General features: G+C 40.4%; 1 pseudogene; it reads left to right on the top strand.

Moving 5' to 3' along the window:
- The first annotated feature begins 7,386 nt into the window (after positions 1-7,386).
- LOC117714057 (cyclin-dependent kinase 8 pseudogene) lies at positions 7,387-8,634 on the top strand (annotated as a pseudogene).
- Positions 8,635-18,113: the final 9,479 nt, after the last annotated feature.

Consider the following 18,113-nt stretch of genomic DNA (forward strand, 5'->3'; position numbering starts at 1 on the left):
CCATGCATGAACAATAATTTACCCCTTGTCTTCCTAGGAGGATTTTCTTAAGAAGATAAAGTATGTTGATAGCTGATAGAAACATGGATCTAGTCAGACACTCCTTTTTACCAAACAAAAAGTAGTGGGCAGGAATGTTGATTTTACAACCCTCTTTGTGTGGGTGTGAGTTTTATTAGTATGAGTTACTTTCCTTGAGCTTTATACACTGTGGAAAACTGTCAAATCCACTTTTTAGTCCTCATTTGCCTGAGATGTAGCTTTTGGAACATGTGAACCCCATTAAGGTTGTGGCATCCAAAGAACCACTCTGAGCAGCTGGCTGGATAGCTTTTCTACTGTGCTTCTATATCTTCTGCCTCATCCACACTCCAACAAATGACATATTCTTTCCTTTCTAATCATTTCCAAAAACTGCTTACAGATTTACATCCATTAACATGCAGTGACTAGAAGCAGAACAGTATCCTTGAACACTTGGCTCTTGGAGGACTATTTGAAAAGGACAGATGTAAATCATAACTGTTATCTTCAGTAAAGAAATGTGGAAATGCAGAGGTCTGTGATGATGGGGGAGGGGATGCTTGGCGCTGTGCTTCCTGGAGGGTAATTCATAAGAAAGATGTAAGGTGGGGTGAAAGATGTAAGGAGAGGAAACAATTCTGAGGAAGAGGCTAATTACCCCCCAGAGCTGGCTAGTAATGAAGGTCTGATTATAGCTGGGAAATTACCTTCTTTTGATTCTCATGCATTTAATGGTGCTCTACAGAAAGACTCTTGGGTGCTCTGGCCCCTGTCCAGGACAATCGTGTTTAAAATAATGGGTGTTCAGTTCTGAAACTTGTGGAGTTTGCAGTGTGGGAGATGGCTCACTAAATCTCCTTTATGTTTCTTTATACCCTTCATTCCCAATGACTCCAACATATTATTTATCTTCAGAGTAAGCTCGCTGTGTATGTGTGTGTGTGGAGGTATAGCAATAGGAGTTACAAATGGGAAAAAAATATCAGGGGGGGCATATCAGCTGAAATCCAACCTAAGGCTGTCATGTCAGTAGCAGCTCTCCCTAGCAGTCCCTGAAGAATGGCCAAGGATTGGCAACACATTCAGATTCTTGTCATAGGAATGATTCATTTAAATAACATACAAGTACATGCTTTATACTGCTTCACAGAATTACAGGAAATAGGGACAACAAGCTGGCTTCTGTATCAGTGATTGATTGCACCCTTACCAAATGGCTTAGGTCGTATCAATTCTTAAATTTGTCACATATATTCCTCTAAGTTCTTCTCAAGAAATGTGATCAACGTAAAGCAAAAGCAAACTGGTCTTCTTTGCTACCATCAGGATAAGGAGATACTTTAGAATGGACATTAAAAGCTAAAATAGAATGATTAAAATAACAACAGCAGCAGCAGCAGCAGCAGCAACAGCTGCAAATACCCTGTCCCAGGCCGATCAGAGAGGCTGTTATACACCAGAGGCCTCAACTTCCCTTTTGGGTTGTTGCTATATCTTGGACATAGAACATACTTCAAAGGCCAGTGTGTTAAAAGCTCAATCTCAGGGCAAGCTGGGCAAGCTGGGCAAGCTGGGCAAGGAGACCCAGCATGCACACATACCTCATTTAAGTGTTGGACTTTTTGCTGTTTGAAATCTGAGACCCTCTCCAAGCTCCCTATTGCCCGGATGACTCTATCTTTTTCCTCACTGCCCTAGTCTAGTGGGTGGAAGGGGGGTAGGAGAAGGACGACGACAACAACAACAACAACAACAACAACAACAACAACAAGAAGAAGGCTCAGTCTCCTGGGTGCTATTGGGAGGTAGAGAAAAATTTTAAGATGTAGGACATGATGGGAGGTCTTTTGGTATTAGGGCTGTGTCCTTCAAGGGAATAACAGGATTCTAGTTCCTTTCCTCCCTGTCTCTCAGTTCCTTCTTAGGAGATGAAGGCTTTTGCTCTGAGCAGAGCTTCTGCCATGGAATGCTGCCTTTCTGAAACCCAAAAACTATGACACCAACCAGCCCTGGAATGAAAAAACCCAAACAACAACAACAAACTCAACCAAGCTCTGAAACCAGAGCCCAAATGACTTTCTCTTTTAGAGATTTGATTACCTTGGGCATTATTATTAAAGTAATGCGATGCTGACCAAAGTAGCAACTTTGTATAAAAAGCTGTTTTTCCTTAAGCCCTTTGAGAGTAGCACTGGCAAGGAAAAAGGGAATTTTCTCCCTTGGAGGTTTGTAAGGCGTTTTGGATAGTTAGGTAGGGCTGAGACTCATCAGGGGTCTTCAACTCTTGTCATGAAGGGGCCAATCAACTCTGTAGTTTTTCTATCCTATAAATTGGAACAATAACAATGTTCTTCACTTATACCCAGGGCTTGGGGAACTAAGTAGGATCTCAGTTACAGTTTACAAAAAGATGTAGTAAGTTCTTCCTGAATTTTAATTTTCTTTTATGTGGGACTTCAACAGCTCTTTCTATGACATCTATTTAATTCTTCAAGATAATAAATTTGGGATGACTGGAAATATAGCATCTTCAGCTAAAATAAGACCCTCAAGAATCAACCAATCAACATCATCCAATTGCACTGCTTCCCTAAACCAATGCTTACAAAGAGAACATTCAAAGACTATCTTATTTGCATATTAAATTTGGATCATACTCTATCCTCACTGCATCTCTGTCTCTGTGCTGGCTAGTCTTATTTCAACTTGATACAAGTTAGAGTCATTTTGGAAGAGGGAGCCTCAATTAAGAAAATTCCTCTACTACATTGACCTGTGGGCAAGGCTATGGTATATTTTCTTATTGATGGTTGATGTGGGTGGGCCTAACTCACTGTGAGATGCTGGTTGCTATATACAATCAGGCTTAGTAACTGATGGGGAGAAAGCCAGTAAGCAGCACTTCTGCATGGACTTTGTGTCAGCTCTTGCCTCTAGGTTTTTACTCTGAGTTCCTCACTGATAAACTGTGATGTGGAATGCTAAACTGAAACAAACTTTTTCCTCCTCAAATTCCTTTGTTTATAGTGTTTTCTTACAGCAACCCAGACAACCTCTCTCAAGTCCTTTGCTTGCCTGAATTAAAGTGTTAATAATGTCACCCACTATATCAAGATCAGGACAAACCCAAAGCATTGTGAGTCCTCATGTGACCTATGAAATCTGAGGTCCTCCTTCATATAATATGTGAAGAAGAACTACTTGAACCAGGCATGGTAGTTTTACACCTGTTAACACTTGGGAGGGTGAGGGAGGAGGATTGTGAATTTGAGGCCAGCCTATATTACAGAGTGAAACCCCGTATCAAAAAGCAAAATAGAAAACAAAACCAACAAAAACAAAAATCAAAACAACAACAACAAAAAACAAGTAAAGAGTAAAAGGAGCATTTGTCTGTGAGCATTGCTGAAGGGCAGAGGGTCTAACATGAGCCTCTCCAAGGTGAAATGGTAGGATTTGATTTTCCCACCTTACCGGGATACTTACAGACTTATTGTTAGAGTTTCTCCCTTTCCTTGGTAACTTAGTCTGAGCATACTTCTGAAAGAGGCCCATTTTCTGTTGTGATCAAACACTGGCCAGAAGCAACTTGGGGAGGAAAAAGTTTATCAAATCCACAGGTTACAGCCCAACATTAAATAGATGTCAAAGCAGGAACTGAAGCAGTAATGAAAAAATGCTGCTACTGTCTTGCTGTAAGGAGCAGGCCCTTAACAGAGCTGACTCCATTTTTGTAATAGGAAAGAAAACAAGTCTGGACAAGTCTAGAAAACAAGTTCGGACATGTTTTAAAGTACTATGATAATCAAAAGTTCACCTGCAATGAAGTCATAGCCCAGAGATAACCAGAAGCGTCTGTTTATCTGACTTGCATGTCAGCAGTAACCTCAATTCAAGCATAAAAGAGGAGCCCCCGGCCGGAGCACTTCATCACACTGGTAGCCATGACTGGCTAGTGTGATCCTCCGTTCAGGCTTCCTCTGCAGCCGAGAGACGGAGCACTCTGCTGCACCCGATCATCAAAGCAGCAGCTGAGAGAGACCAATGCCCCTATCTTCGTGGTCAGGCACTCTTCGGACTTGAGCTGCTGGAAACTACAGTCATAAGGACTCAGGTCGTGTAACTCATGAATGATGATGTACTTATTGCTATGCTTATTTAGTTGGTAATTAGCAATTTATTATTTGTGTTAACAGTGCTGACATTGATAGAGTGAATGCATAGGAAATGTGGCAATACCTCGTTGTTACAATAGCCTTGGCATTGGTGATAATATATTGTTTGCTGTGCATTATTAAAGAGCAATTAAATATCAAACCTCTGTCTCTGGTGTACTCTCTCCCCTCTCGTGGAACTGACCATCTCACAGTCAATCCTGTATATGATTCCTGAGTGAAGAGGACCTGTCGCTCCTCTCCCTGAGGGCACCCTAAAACCTTATCACAACCTGTTCATGACAGATAACATACTGGACTCTCAACACTTGCCCTCCATGGATTGCTCAGCCTGCTTCTCTTATACAATCCAGGATCATCAGCTGAAAAGAGGTACCACTCAAAGTGGACTGGGCCCTCCTACTCAAGAAAATGTCACACAGACATGCCCACAGGCCATTGGATAGAGGCATTTTCTCAATTAAGGTTCTTTCATCCCACGTAACTCTAGTTTTTTTTGACTAAAGTAATTAGCACAATGGACTCCTTGTCACCTTGACACATATACATATCATTATTTTCTCCTTAAGATCTTACATTAATACCATATTATAAAATACAGTCTAACTTCAAAAGTGCCACTGTCCTTGAAAAATTTGAATAGTTTAGAAGTTCAAGACCTCAAGCCTAGTCTAGTCTACATAGTGAGTTCCAAGACAGCCATAGCTACATAGTGAGATCCTGTCTTAAACAGACAAACAGTCCAAGGTCTCTTTAAAAAGTTCAAAGTCCCTCAACTGTAGACTCTTCTAAAATAAAATAAATTATATTCCTTCTTAGTTTAAGTGGGAAGAACCAGGCCACATTCAGATCAAAATCAAATCAAACTCCAACAATATCAATAGCTCAGTATCCAACTCTGGACCTCATTCATGATCTTTTGAGCTTTGAAGGACTTGAGTAGCCTCAGCTTTCTGGATCTGCTATCTAAAGCCCATACAACATGTATAGTATGTTCACGATGGCTCTACTGTCATCCCATCATTCTAGCATGTTCATTCTGGTGGGGTTCCCCCTGTAACTGAGGTTACATTTTTACCAATGGAATCTCTGGTACTAAACCTCAGCTTCTCTCCATGACCACTTCAGTTTCTGGGGACTACTGCAATTGAAGTTGTACCTTCAGCAGTGACCACTTCAAGCCTCTCACAGTGTCAGGCCTAATGACATCAATGCACTCAATGACCCCTTTATGCCTGTAAAATCAGTATCACATGGGAAACTCTAACCCATTGACAAGTTCAGCTTCCAGCCTTAGACACAGGCTTGCCTTCACAGGACTATGACTTTTGTGTGCTGCCCTGGAGGAAACACTTCCCAGATTTTACTTTAGGAATGTTGGTGTCCTATTATAATCATAGCTGATTTTTCAGCCCCAGCTAACTAGCGTTGATTGTTTTGATAAAGCAAAGATTTCAATTTAAGGGTGCTAGTTTCTTGTTACTCATAGCTGATTCTTCAGTTCAAGCTGTTCAGAAACCACAGATTATTAAAACAAAACATCGCACAAACAACTCTGATAGTCTTTGCTTTCCCCTGAAACTTCACAAGTCAGGCCTCCTTCATCTTCATCTTTCTCAACATTCCTATCTTTTAAGTTCCCACAACCCAACCCAGAAAGCTTTAAGTAGTCAATAGCTTCTCTAGTTCAAAGATCCAAATGTGTCTATGATCTTACCCACCCTACCCCACAAAGACAAATACGATCAGATTCACTACAGTACACTCCTCTCCCACTACCAGTTTCTGTTCTAGTTTGCTCTCTTTTGTTTCACTGTGATAAAACACTGACCAGAATTAATTCAATATTAAAAAAAAAATCTTTGTTTGGCTTATGGGTTATAGTCTATATCTTATGAACACCAAGAGAGGAGGAACTCAGGGCAGGAACCCAGAGGCAGGAACTGAAGCAGAGACCACAGAGAAATGCTGTTTGATGGCATGTTAATTGAGGTCCTCTATTACTAGAAGACTCTAGTTTGTGTCAAATTGACAAAAGTTAATCAACACCAGATCCATTAAAATATTTCTAGCTTCCCATAGTTTTCTCTCAGAAAAGAGCCTTAAATAGTAAGGTTTCCTTCACATCTTTCTATATCAGCCTGATTTGAGGTTGTAGCACTGGTTTTTATTGTTGTTGTTTTGGTTTGGTTTTGTTGTTGTTTTCTCCTTTATTGACTCCCACACTAGCTACACCATGGCCCATGCCTAGTCCACCTCTACTGTGGTAATGCCTGTTAAAAGCCTCTGCAATATCTAGACCATTAAATTCAGACATATGCGAGATAAAGTCCACAATTGTATGACTCTAAATACAAAGCATACCACTATGTCTGAAGTTCAAATGTCAACTCATTTTGTTAGAAGCACTTAATTCCACCTTGTAAAACAAATAACCAACAACAGCAGCAACAACAAAAACCAGAAAACCCTCAAAGGCACCTCATTGTCATTGTAAACCAAAGGATGAAAACCCCTTGCCTATCTGTTTTGCTACTTAGCAGAATTGAGAGAGTTATTTATCAAAGTACAAACCATTTTTCTAACACATTCATTGAGCAATGCTTTTAATGAATGTATTACTAGGGCTAAGAATTTTGGGCCAGTAAAATAAACACATTATATTTTTATGAGAAACGTCAGAAGTTTAATTTAACTACCAATAGTTTCTCAGGAAGAACATTGAATATATTTGAAAGATAAACTTACCACTAGAGTCTAACAAACTAGAGAACTTAAAAACCAAACATTAAAGGGTCATCTTAATTTAATTTTTATCCTAAGATATTCTTATAGAAATCAGAAAAAGAAGTTACAATGATAAAGCTAGTGTCATTGGCTATTTACCCCTGATAAACAATGAAATGTTTAAGAAATCCAACCACCTCTCTCTCCTTCTCCTCCTCCTCTCCTCCTCCTCTTACTCCTCCTCCTCCTACTCCTCCTCCTCCTCCTCCTCCTCCTCCTCCTCCTCCTCCTCCTCCTCCTCCACCTCCTTTTTCTCCTTCTCCTCTTCCTCTCTCAGAGGAGCTACTGGTGGTTGTATGGTGTCCCTGATCTTTTGGAGGGGGCCAGGGAGGGATGGCAGCCTGAGTGTTTGTGAGCACGTATGGGAGAAGGATGGACGATAAAGACTACGCTTTAAAACAAATAGAAGGAACTGGAATTTCTATGTGGGCATGCAGAGAGATAGCATTACTTCAAGAGCTTAAGCACCTAAATGTCATCTCTCTTCTGAAGGTGTTTCTGTCTCATGCTGAACACCGGAAAGTATGGCTTCTCTTTGACTATGCTAAACATGACCTCTGGCATATAATTAAGTTTCACAGAGCTTCAAAAGCCAACAAAAAGCCAGTTCAGTTACCTCGGGGGAATGGTGAAGTCACTGTTGTATCAGATCCTAGATGGGTTTCACTACCTTCATGCCAACTGGGTGTTTTGTGCACAGGGATTTGAAACCTGCTAATATTTTAGTTATGGTGAAGGTGAGGAAGAGTAAAAAATGCTGACATGGGCTTTGCCTGATTATTTAATTCACCTTTGAAGCCTTTAGCAGATTTGGATCCAGTGGTTGTAACATTCTGGTACTGAGCTCCAGAATTATTCCTCAGAGCATGATGTTATACCAAAGCAGTTGATATTTGGGCTATAGGGTGTCTATTTGCAGAACTACTAATGTCAGAATCAATATTTCACTGTCGACAAGAGAACATCAAAACTAGTAATCCTTATCACTATGACCAGCTAGACTGAATATTCAGTGTAATGGGATTCCCTGCAGATAAAGATTGGGAAGATATAAAAAAGATGCCCGAACATTCAACATTAATGAAGGATTTCAGAAGAAATATGTATACCAATTGCAGCCTTATCAAGTAAATGGAAAAGCATAAAGTTAAACCTGATAGTAAAGCATTCTACTTGCTTCAGAAGTTGCTCACTATGGACCCAATAAAGCAAATTACCTCAGAGCCAGCCATGCAGGACCCCTACTTCCTAGAAGACCCACTTCCCACGTCAGATGTTTTTGCTGGTTGTCAGATCCTTTATCCCAAACAAGAATTTTTAACAGAAGAAGAACCTGGTGAGAAAGGAGACAAAAAGAACCACCACCGCCAGCAGCAGGGCAATAACCACACTAAAGAAATTGGCCATCCAGGGAACCAGGACAGGGGCCACGCACAGCCCCCTTCCCCCCACCCCCCGAAAAAAGTGAGTTGTCCCTCCTACCACTACTTCAAGTGGACTCATCATGACTTCCAACTATCAGTGTTCCAATCCATATGCTGCTTATCCCACCCTTGAACCAAGCACATCACAGCCCCAGAGCAGCATGGGATACTCAGCTTCCTCCCAGCAGCCTCCACAGTACTCACATCAGACACATCTGTACTGAGCTGTGCTGGAGTCTGTCAGTGCACTGTTGCTCATGCTGCAGGACTGGCCGCAGCACCCTATGGGAACCTGGTGTGGGCCATGCGAATGTACTGTACAACCACATCTTCACAATGTCCAGTAGCTGGGTCCCACCAGTTGTCACAGATTGGGAGTGGGGTAGCTTCCAGGTTGTACATTAAGTTTGGAGTTAGACTTGAAATGAAAGTTGTGTTTTGGGTTTGCTACTTCCATAGTTTACTTGACATGATTCAAACTGACCAAGCATAGTTTTCGGTGACAGTCTGTAGCAGTTGAATCTGTGAAATGTGCTAGGGAGAGCATTTGTCCTCATGTGTGGTGACTTTCAGTGTTACAGTGTTATCTGACCAATAGTACGCACAAATGCAAGGTTTAACTGGTACTTGAAACACAGATTATGTTAAAAAAAAAATACCAAGACTTAAAGATTATTTTGGTACGCCTCTCTTTATAATGTCTTATCAGTGGGTTGATTCACCTCTATATAAATCAGTGTTTTACAACCAAGACTATTTCTTGGATTGTTTTGAAAGTACAAAAGAACTACATAGTTTCTACTGACAGGTTTCAGAACTACCAAAGAATTATTTCCAACTTAGAAGTTTGTTTTTATTTTCAACCTATGACTTGATTGGTCTTAAGGCTGCTATTTGATGGTAATTAAATATGTTGTCATTGATATAAGCCTGTTGGTTCAGCAAACTGAAATGATTGTCGCAGACAGTGTTTTCTTTTCCTCGTTGGCGTTGCTGCTTTGTGAACATGCTTCCTGATTACAAAAGTATGAGAGGCGACCTCCATGAGGCCCAGCGTCAGTCCGCACTCTTCTGTCCTGATTTGAAGCTGCCTAGTGTAGTGCTATTACAATTTTGTTCAGTTAACTTTCTTTTTAAAAGGTTGGTTGCACATTTTTAGGGTGCCCTTACTTTAGCAAAGAAGAGGGAGTAGGAGAACCATAGAACTTTTCAGAGGAAAATAAAAGCTATAACATACAATGTACTGTATCAAACTATTTTACATGAATGACACAAGTATTCTGAATTAAAAAAATTGAACATTGTTAAAAATAAAAGTTATAACATACAATGTACTGTATTAAACTATTTTACATGAATGACACAAGTATTTTGAATAAAAAATTGAACATTGTTAAAAACAAGGTGTTATGTAATAAATTTATTTTTCATAAATCAAATTTTAAAAAAAAGAAATCCAACCATCTGCTGTTTTAAAATTCTTCTTAAGTGTTTCTGCAGGTTCTGGTCCTAGCCAGGTGTTATCTCTCCACTTTTGATCTGTCTGGTGAAAATTTGGAGCAGACTTTTTTTTTTTTTTCTTTTTTCAGTTCATAGGGAAAGCATTTGTCCTAAGAAAACAAACGTCTGTTTTCAGGCCTTAGTCCAAAAATACTTTACCAGCAACATGTGTAAAAACCAACTAAAGTGGAATATAAACATAAATGAAAACTTACAACTATGAAGCAACTTGGAGAAAATTTGGAACTACGTCTTCATAATATTAGATTAGACAAAGATATGTACTCAGGATGATAATCCATCAAAGAAAAAGGAGGAACTTGACTCCCCCTGATTAGGGACAACAGACAGATATGTGTGCACACTGACATTTCAGTCAATGGCAAACCTCATGTATGACAGATTTCTTAAAATTATGATGGAGCAGAAACTGCCTCATAATATCCTGACCTGATAGCTATGATGACATTGTATAGAAACACTTGAGTTTATGGTAATGCTGTGTGAACAAACCCTCTGTGATGTCAGACACAGACAAATTTATCTTGTATAATTGTGGATGTATACAATGCTTGATAATGACAACAAACAACTTATGCCGGTTATTTATTGTTTTGAATGTATACTCACTCCTTCTATTTACTAAAAGAATTAGCTGTAAAACAGTATACCATGTGGCACCAGCAGCCACCACTTGATGCCATCAAGAGGTCATTTCCAGTGACTGACCACACAGTCCTGTGTAAATCCACTTTGTGATGTCTCAATGCATTACTGAGGATGCATCTGTGTTGATAAACAATGCAGGAGTCTATTGGCAAAGAAGATACCTGATACTGCTCCTGTTTCCAGGACATATAAACAATTCTGAAAACTCTATAATGAGGGAGAAAGAAAGAAAGAAAAACAAAGAAGGAAGGAAAGAAAGAAATCTACCCAATTGGAAAAAATCTGAAAAGAGAGCTAAGTGGAAAGAAAACACGAATGGCTAATTACTGAAGGATGGAATACACAGTTAGTATCATGGGAATGCAAATTAAAACAACAGGGAAGTACAACTATGCGTTATGAGAATGGCTAAAACCAACAACCTCACAAGGAACAACAAACAACACAAACATGCTGATAATAGTGACTTTGGGGAAAATCCTGAGCAACTGGAGCTCTAACTTACTGTTGTTGTAACATGGCAAAATATTACAAAGCCTCTGGAAAGCCGTTGTTCTTTATAAAGTCATGCATGTACCTAGCGTGCTACGTGGCATCATCACTCTTCCATAGGCATTTATCCAAAAAAATGAAACTTCTATTTATAGGTATATAAATAGAAACTTATGTATAGGTGTTGGTAGCGGCTTTATTCATAATAGCCAAACACTGGAAGCTAATTAAATGTCTTCTACTTATCCTCCACCGTTTCCGGTCAATCATTCCAATTCAGATTCTCCACGGTTTTCTGACATATCCTGTGATTTTAATTCCATCCAAAAGCAGGCCCCACTGTACTGTGCATTCTCTTCTCGTTCACCCAGCTAAATGTCCAGTTTATACACCACGTGGATTCAATAGCGCCTCGGGATGGGAGGATGCAAATACCAGCCTCAGCACTAGGGGCCTACAGAAGAGCCTCCCCTCCCCATTTTCATCCTTGTTTAGCTCAGAAGTTGGATGAGCCACACGCCAACGGTCGCTTCGGGTTTACCTCCCTTTCCTGTAAAATCATTTTTCTGTTTTTTTTTTTCCGTACATACATAAACAAAAGTGTTGACTGTATGGATGTGATACTAGGAATGTGAGAATGCTAAGTGTCTAGCCCCTGTGCAAGCCACCATACCTGCTGCAGCCTTCTCTTCCTGCACAAATTCCAACAGGCACCCTGCTGATACATTGTCTGTGAGACCCTAGTGAATAGACAATCCCCTAGCCTTTATTTCCTACCTGGGAAGTGAGTTAACATCAAAGGGATTATTGGCACGTGACACATCCTGCTCCCCACCCCCTTCTCTGCCTCCTGCCAGGGAATCCAAGAGCCTGGCTCCAGGCTCTTGCTGTGAAACCTCCCCCATCCTCACAAAGCTCGGCGAAGAGCCTCCCTCCTCTGCCCCAAGTGCTCAGGTTTCCTTCTCCTCTTAGTCTTGCCTCACTGTTGCCTCTCTGTCTGTCTGTCCCTGGCTTAATAACTCTGCTAATAAACTCCTTGTTCCTCAATAATCCATCTCAGTACCCTCTTGAACCTTTGCCATCTCCTTTCCAAAGCCTAACACGCAACAAACGACCTGGCAAAGCATACAATAATCCTGGCTGTATGTTAAATACATTTTGCTGATGAATGTGGCCATATTCAAGAGTACATAAGCAAATAAAAACTATAGTTTTATTTCTACGACATTCAAAGGGACAGAGAGCAAATGCAAAAGGCTGGAGTAGGAAGAGGTGGTGATTGCAAGAAGGCTCTGAGGAAGATATGGGGGTGGAGGGTGAAAGAATTGCGCTATGTGTTTGTTGTACACTAGTGAAAATTAATAAATCTACTGGGGGAAAAGGTGTGTTTTGTTGTATAAGACTTATCTCAATTAAAATGGCCCTATAGTAATTACTGCCAAGAGATAGTCTTAATTGGGTAAATACCTCCTTTTAATGCTTGTTTCATTGTCAGAGCTCCATGGTCATTCAATACACCCCTGCTGCAGTGAACCATCTCAGACTCTTGCATCAGCCTCGTGGTCTTCAGGTCCATGGCTCCCGCCTTGTTCTGGTTTTTATCATCTCCTGGGAAAAGATATTGAACTCACCGTCTAGCTCCCTTCTAATTCCTTTGATCATACTTTCTTAATTCACATGCAATATCAATTTCGTCTTAATGGCAACACTATATATATCATTCTATGTCACTGCAAACCCCTATGTGCAGTTCCTTCCTCTGGAAAGTCTGAAGTCCTTCGAAGTTTCACTCCTGAACACAAACTCTGTTAAACTTTATTCAAATGTTTATGGCATGCTATTGTCCCCTCTGGCCAGGATTCCTCCTCATATCTTGTTTCTCTAGGCTAATGTCTACTCATCTCTTAAGTTTTAGCTAAAGGCGGAGCCTAGGTACTTATCAGTCCTTCTATCATATTCTGGACATGAAAGATTATTATGTTATTATAATTTTATAATCTTTGTATCTGTTCAAACTGTTTTGTCTTTTTAACTTTATGCAAGGCTCTTCATATTGATTTGACCCAAGGCCCATTCAGTAAATGCATTCTTCATTATTCATCATAGCTTTGTGGACCATGTATGGGATGGGCAAACATGTGCCCAGCAATCAAATCACAAAAATAATTCAGATGAATGAAAATGTATCTGCAGAAACACTTTTCTGACGAGGAAACCCTTGAGTATGTTTTTTAAAACTTGTTGGTCAAATATAACTCTTCCACCCTTGTCTTAAGTACTTTACTGGGCTGCTGTAACATAACATCTGACAAAAGTCACATAAGGAGGACAAGGTCCATTCTAGCTCATAGTCCACCATGGTAGAGCAATCATGGCTGCAGGAAATCTGGGCAGCCAAGCCCATGGTATCCACAGTCAGGAAGCAGAAAGTGATAAATGCTTCTGTTCATCTGTCTTTTCCCCTTTTAATTCAGTTTGGGGGATCCAGTCCATGGAGTGTTCGTGAGTCTTCCCACCCTGACTAACCTAATCTAGATATCACAAGCATTCTCAGAAGCTAACTAGTTCCTCACAGGCATGCTCAAAAGCTTGTCTCATGGATGATTCTAGAACCCATCAAGATGATAATTCAGACTAACCATCACAGGCCTCATTACTCTGCCTCTTAATTTTGTAAATGATTGGTTCTCATAGCATGTTATAGCCAGCAAAGTATTTTAGCCAGAGTCTTTAGAAATTTTTCAGTCAAGTTATATTTTATTGTCAAGTTATAAGAGTAATCAATATATTCTGGATGCAGCTCCCTTGTCAGATACATGATTCACAAATATTTTATTTCAATCTCTGGGTCGTGTTTTAACTTTTTGACGTTCTTTAAGCATTAAAATCTTTAAACACAATACAAACCATTTAATCTATTATTCTTTTGTTGTTTGTGCTTTTGTTGTAATATTCAAGAAAATGTCTTCTACTCCGAGGTCTCAGAAATTTACAGCAATATTTTTGTCTAAGAATTAAAAAAAAACACCTCTGCATTTAGATTCACTGCTCTGATTCATTTGAGTTAAATTTTGTGCATAGTGTAGAGAAGGATGTGATGGTTTGTATATGGTTGGCCCAGGGTGTGACACTATTAGAAGGTGTGGCCCTGTTGGAGTAGGTGTGTCACTGTGGGTGTGGGCTTTAAGATCCTCATCCTAGCTGCCTGGAAGTCAGTGTTCTGCTAGTAGCCTTCAGATGGAGATGTAGAACTCTTAGCAACAAAGTCTTCCATATTCCTACTAGGTTAGCCCATTAAGCCCCATTCAAAGCATGCCACATCTACATGCACATCCAAAGTCCTCAAATCCACATTCTTCCAAACAAAAAAAGCATGGTCAGGTCTATCACATCAATACCCCACTCCTGGTACCAACTTCTGTCTTAGTTAGGGTTCTACTGCTGTGAACAGACACCATGACCAAGGTTACTCTTACAAGGCCAACATTTAATTGAAGCTGGCTTACACATTTAGAGGTTCAGTCCACTATCATCAAAGCAGGAACATGGAAGCATCTAGGCAGGCATGGTGCAGAAGGAGCTGAAACTTCTATATCTTCATCTGAGGGCTGCTAGCAGAATACTGACCTCCAGGCAGCTAGGATGAGGGTCTTAAAGCCCATACCCACAGTGGCACACCTACTCCAACAGGTCCACACCTTCTAATAGTGCTACTCCCTGGGTCAAGCATATACAAACCATCCATCTCAAAGGGACTAGCTTCATTCTGGTGTGTATTAATATCCATTAAGAAAATAATTTTATTATCTCTTCCATAATCCTATTTTTGAAAATAGCTTTTCTAGCTTTTCCTCCTTTCATATGTTGGAAATATATAACAACCAACAGTTCCCAAGTTTATATGTTATGGTTGTTACAGTGACCAGTGAGAATGCTAAACTCTATGCATAGTTTAATATCACATCCCAGGGAAAAGGCTCTGACTGTCTAACTTGTTTCTGAAGTATGGGTTTGGACTGGCAGGAAGAAGGGAATAAGTCATGGGCACCAAGAGTCCCCTGGGGCAGGAGACTTACTCATTAGATATCCCACCTATAAATGTGGCCACTGTAAAATGTAACAATATTAAAAAGAAAGATGGGCATTGAAAGTAAGGGTCGTTTTCACCTGAGAATAAACAAGAACAGTTAAGCCAGATGTGGTGCCATATATCTATAAGCCCAGCACTGGAGGCTCAGGAAGGGTAACAAGATTGGAATGCCAGACTCCACTACTTAGTGAAAGTCTGTCTCAAAACAACAAACAACAACTTGCTATTAAACACTGTATTAGTTACTTGTCTCATTGATATGACTGAATACTGATGCAATCAACTATAGGGGGATTTTATTTTAGCTAATAGTCTAATGGGATACAGTCCATCATGGCAGGAGGCATGGCAGAAAGAGTCACTGTGGTGGTGCATGATCAAGGTTTCTTGCTTACATTGCAATGGATCCACTAACAGAGATGGATTCTATGCTAAGCTAGTTCATTCTTTTTCTTCACTTTTATTTGTTCTAGGAGTCTACTGTATGTAATGGTGCCGTTCACATTCAAAAAAAGACCTACCTTCTCAGTTAATCTTCCTCAAAGCCCTATATACACATAAAAAGAAATGCTCTTCTTTATAGTCATAGCTATGTATTGATTCAATCAGTTGACAGTTGACATTAATTATCGCAAATGCATTAAATATGAACAGGCTCGCATGCAATGGGACTTTCAAGGAAGCCTTATAGCTATTAACTAAAAAGTTGGAGGCAACTTCTCACCATGTTGGAGTGCAGTTTGGAGCAGGACACTCATTCAAGGAGGATATGTAAGGAGCAGGCCCTTAACAGGACCAACTCCATATTATAATAGGAAAGAAAAAAAGTTTGAAGTGAAGTTGTTTTGAAGTGCTGTGATAACCAGAAGTTGTTTTGAAACCTTATGAATCATTTGTGCACAGAAACAAGTTGTTTTGAATAAGTGTGATAACCAGCTGTAATGGGGTCAAAGCCCAATGATAACCAGACGTGAATGACTATAATCGGGCATAAAAAGAGGAGCCCGGCCGGAGCACAACATCACACACTGGTAGCCATGACTGCCTGACGGTGATCCTCCGGCCACGCCTTCTCATTGAGATTCTACAACAACCAGAGACCACCGACAGCACCGACCACGCCCCCTGTTTTAGAGTCAAGCACCCTGTGAGGTTGAAATAGCTGGAAGCCACAGCCTGTGACCACCTTCTCAGGCTCTGGACCTGAACCCAAAACCATCATAAGGACTCAGGTCACATAACCCATGAATGAATGATGTACTTGTTGCTATCCTTATTTCTTTGGTAACTAGCAATTCATTATTTGTGTTTGATAGAGACAATACGTGGAATGAATGAGAAATGTGGCAATAGCTTTAGCATTGGTGATAATATATTGTTTGCGGTGCATCATTAAAGAGCAATTGAAAGTTAAACTCTCCGTCTCTGGTGTACTCTCTTCCCTCTCGTGGAGCTGATAATCTCATGGTCAATCTAGCATATGATCCCTGAGCAGAGCAGGATCTGTTGTGACCTGCTCGTGACAGCATGAGAGCCTGAGTTCTGGACACACAAACCCTGGCCACCGTGTTTACTTGGTAGTAAAAATAAATGTACAACTATGAGGGTGAATGTGAGGAAGACAGGCAGTGTTATGGAAACTAAAGAGCACCAGGATGAGAAGAGCGTAAGGAAAAGTGTTGTTATTGAGGTAGGCGTTGAAATGAAAAGTCACGGATAATAAAGGAAGGGAAGCCAGAGGTGAACAATGGGAAGACTAGACTTATAAAAGATAGCACCATTGCAGAGTACAACTGTGATACAAGACCCATTAGTGGGGAAAATGTTCTTACTCTGAAGGGCAGAGTTCTTGAACACCATTGGTATTTGAACTGACTAGCTCTGCTGTGGTGATTTTTTATGAATGGTGGGGTGCACAGCAGCTCCCTGGCCTTTTACTTCCTAAATGCCAGGATACCTTTGTTCTGTGATAAATTTGTCCTTCCCTCCCTTGATTGGGAAGCAACAGAAAATGGCAGGTGGTGAGCTAGTATCCCTTGCTGCGTTTGGTGTGTAAAATGTGACGACATTATCCTATCTCAGGTCTTGGATGAGCTGTGCAATTCATGTGTCACAAACTGGTGTGCCCCCCCCCCCCCCATGATCTTGTAGACAGATACTTGGTGAGTTCCTCTCACTCAAACCCATCAGGATTGTAAAGTGTGCATTTCCCAGATGCTTTAGCAGCTCTGACATTGCCCATATCTTTTTTTTTTTTCCTCTCCTCTGTGTCGTCTTGCCTCAGTAGCAATAAACTTCTGAGTCATTTCCCCATTTGATTGTATCTGTGTGCACTGTGGTCCCAGAGCCAGAAATGCTTGCCTTCACCTCTCTACCAAGATAATCCCTACAAATCTCTCTGAGTCCATCTTGTTCAAACATCCTTTCCTTGGGGAATCTTTTACTAAGAACTTCGGATACACTATTGGATGCCTCCTTTTACCTCTAAGATACTTGGTTATTATTTTCATTGCAATATTTTGTACTGGAATGAAGCACTTGCTCAGTTATTTCTCTCTCTCTTCCACACTAGATTGAATTCTTTAAGAGTAGGTCTAGTGCTGTATCTCTTTTCCCAGTCTGGAATCTTATAGGGACTTAATGTTGATCCATGTGTAAAGGATAGAACTGAACCTTTTTTCTGCTGTGACCACATCTGGATAGTCAGCTGGGTACTTAGAAATTTCCATTCTTCAGCAACTGAGGAGGTTCCTTGATTAGGGATATTGACAAAAAGGGAAGGGTGGGTTGAATCAAACAGAAGCAAATGTTCCTATGAGCAAGGCACATATAAATCTATCTCCTAATTAATTTAACCGTGCACACAGCTAATTATAATATGCAGAGTACAGGTAAGATCTTGTTTAATCACTCATCTTTCCTGGTTAGTCACAGTGCCCAGAGGCCACGTCT

This window comes from Arvicanthis niloticus, chromosome 8 (genome assembly GCF_011762505.2).
Source record: "Arvicanthis niloticus isolate mArvNil1 chromosome 8, mArvNil1.pat.X, whole genome shotgun sequence".
NCBI classification, from domain to species: domain Eukaryota; kingdom Metazoa; phylum Chordata; class Mammalia; order Rodentia; family Muridae; genus Arvicanthis; species Arvicanthis niloticus.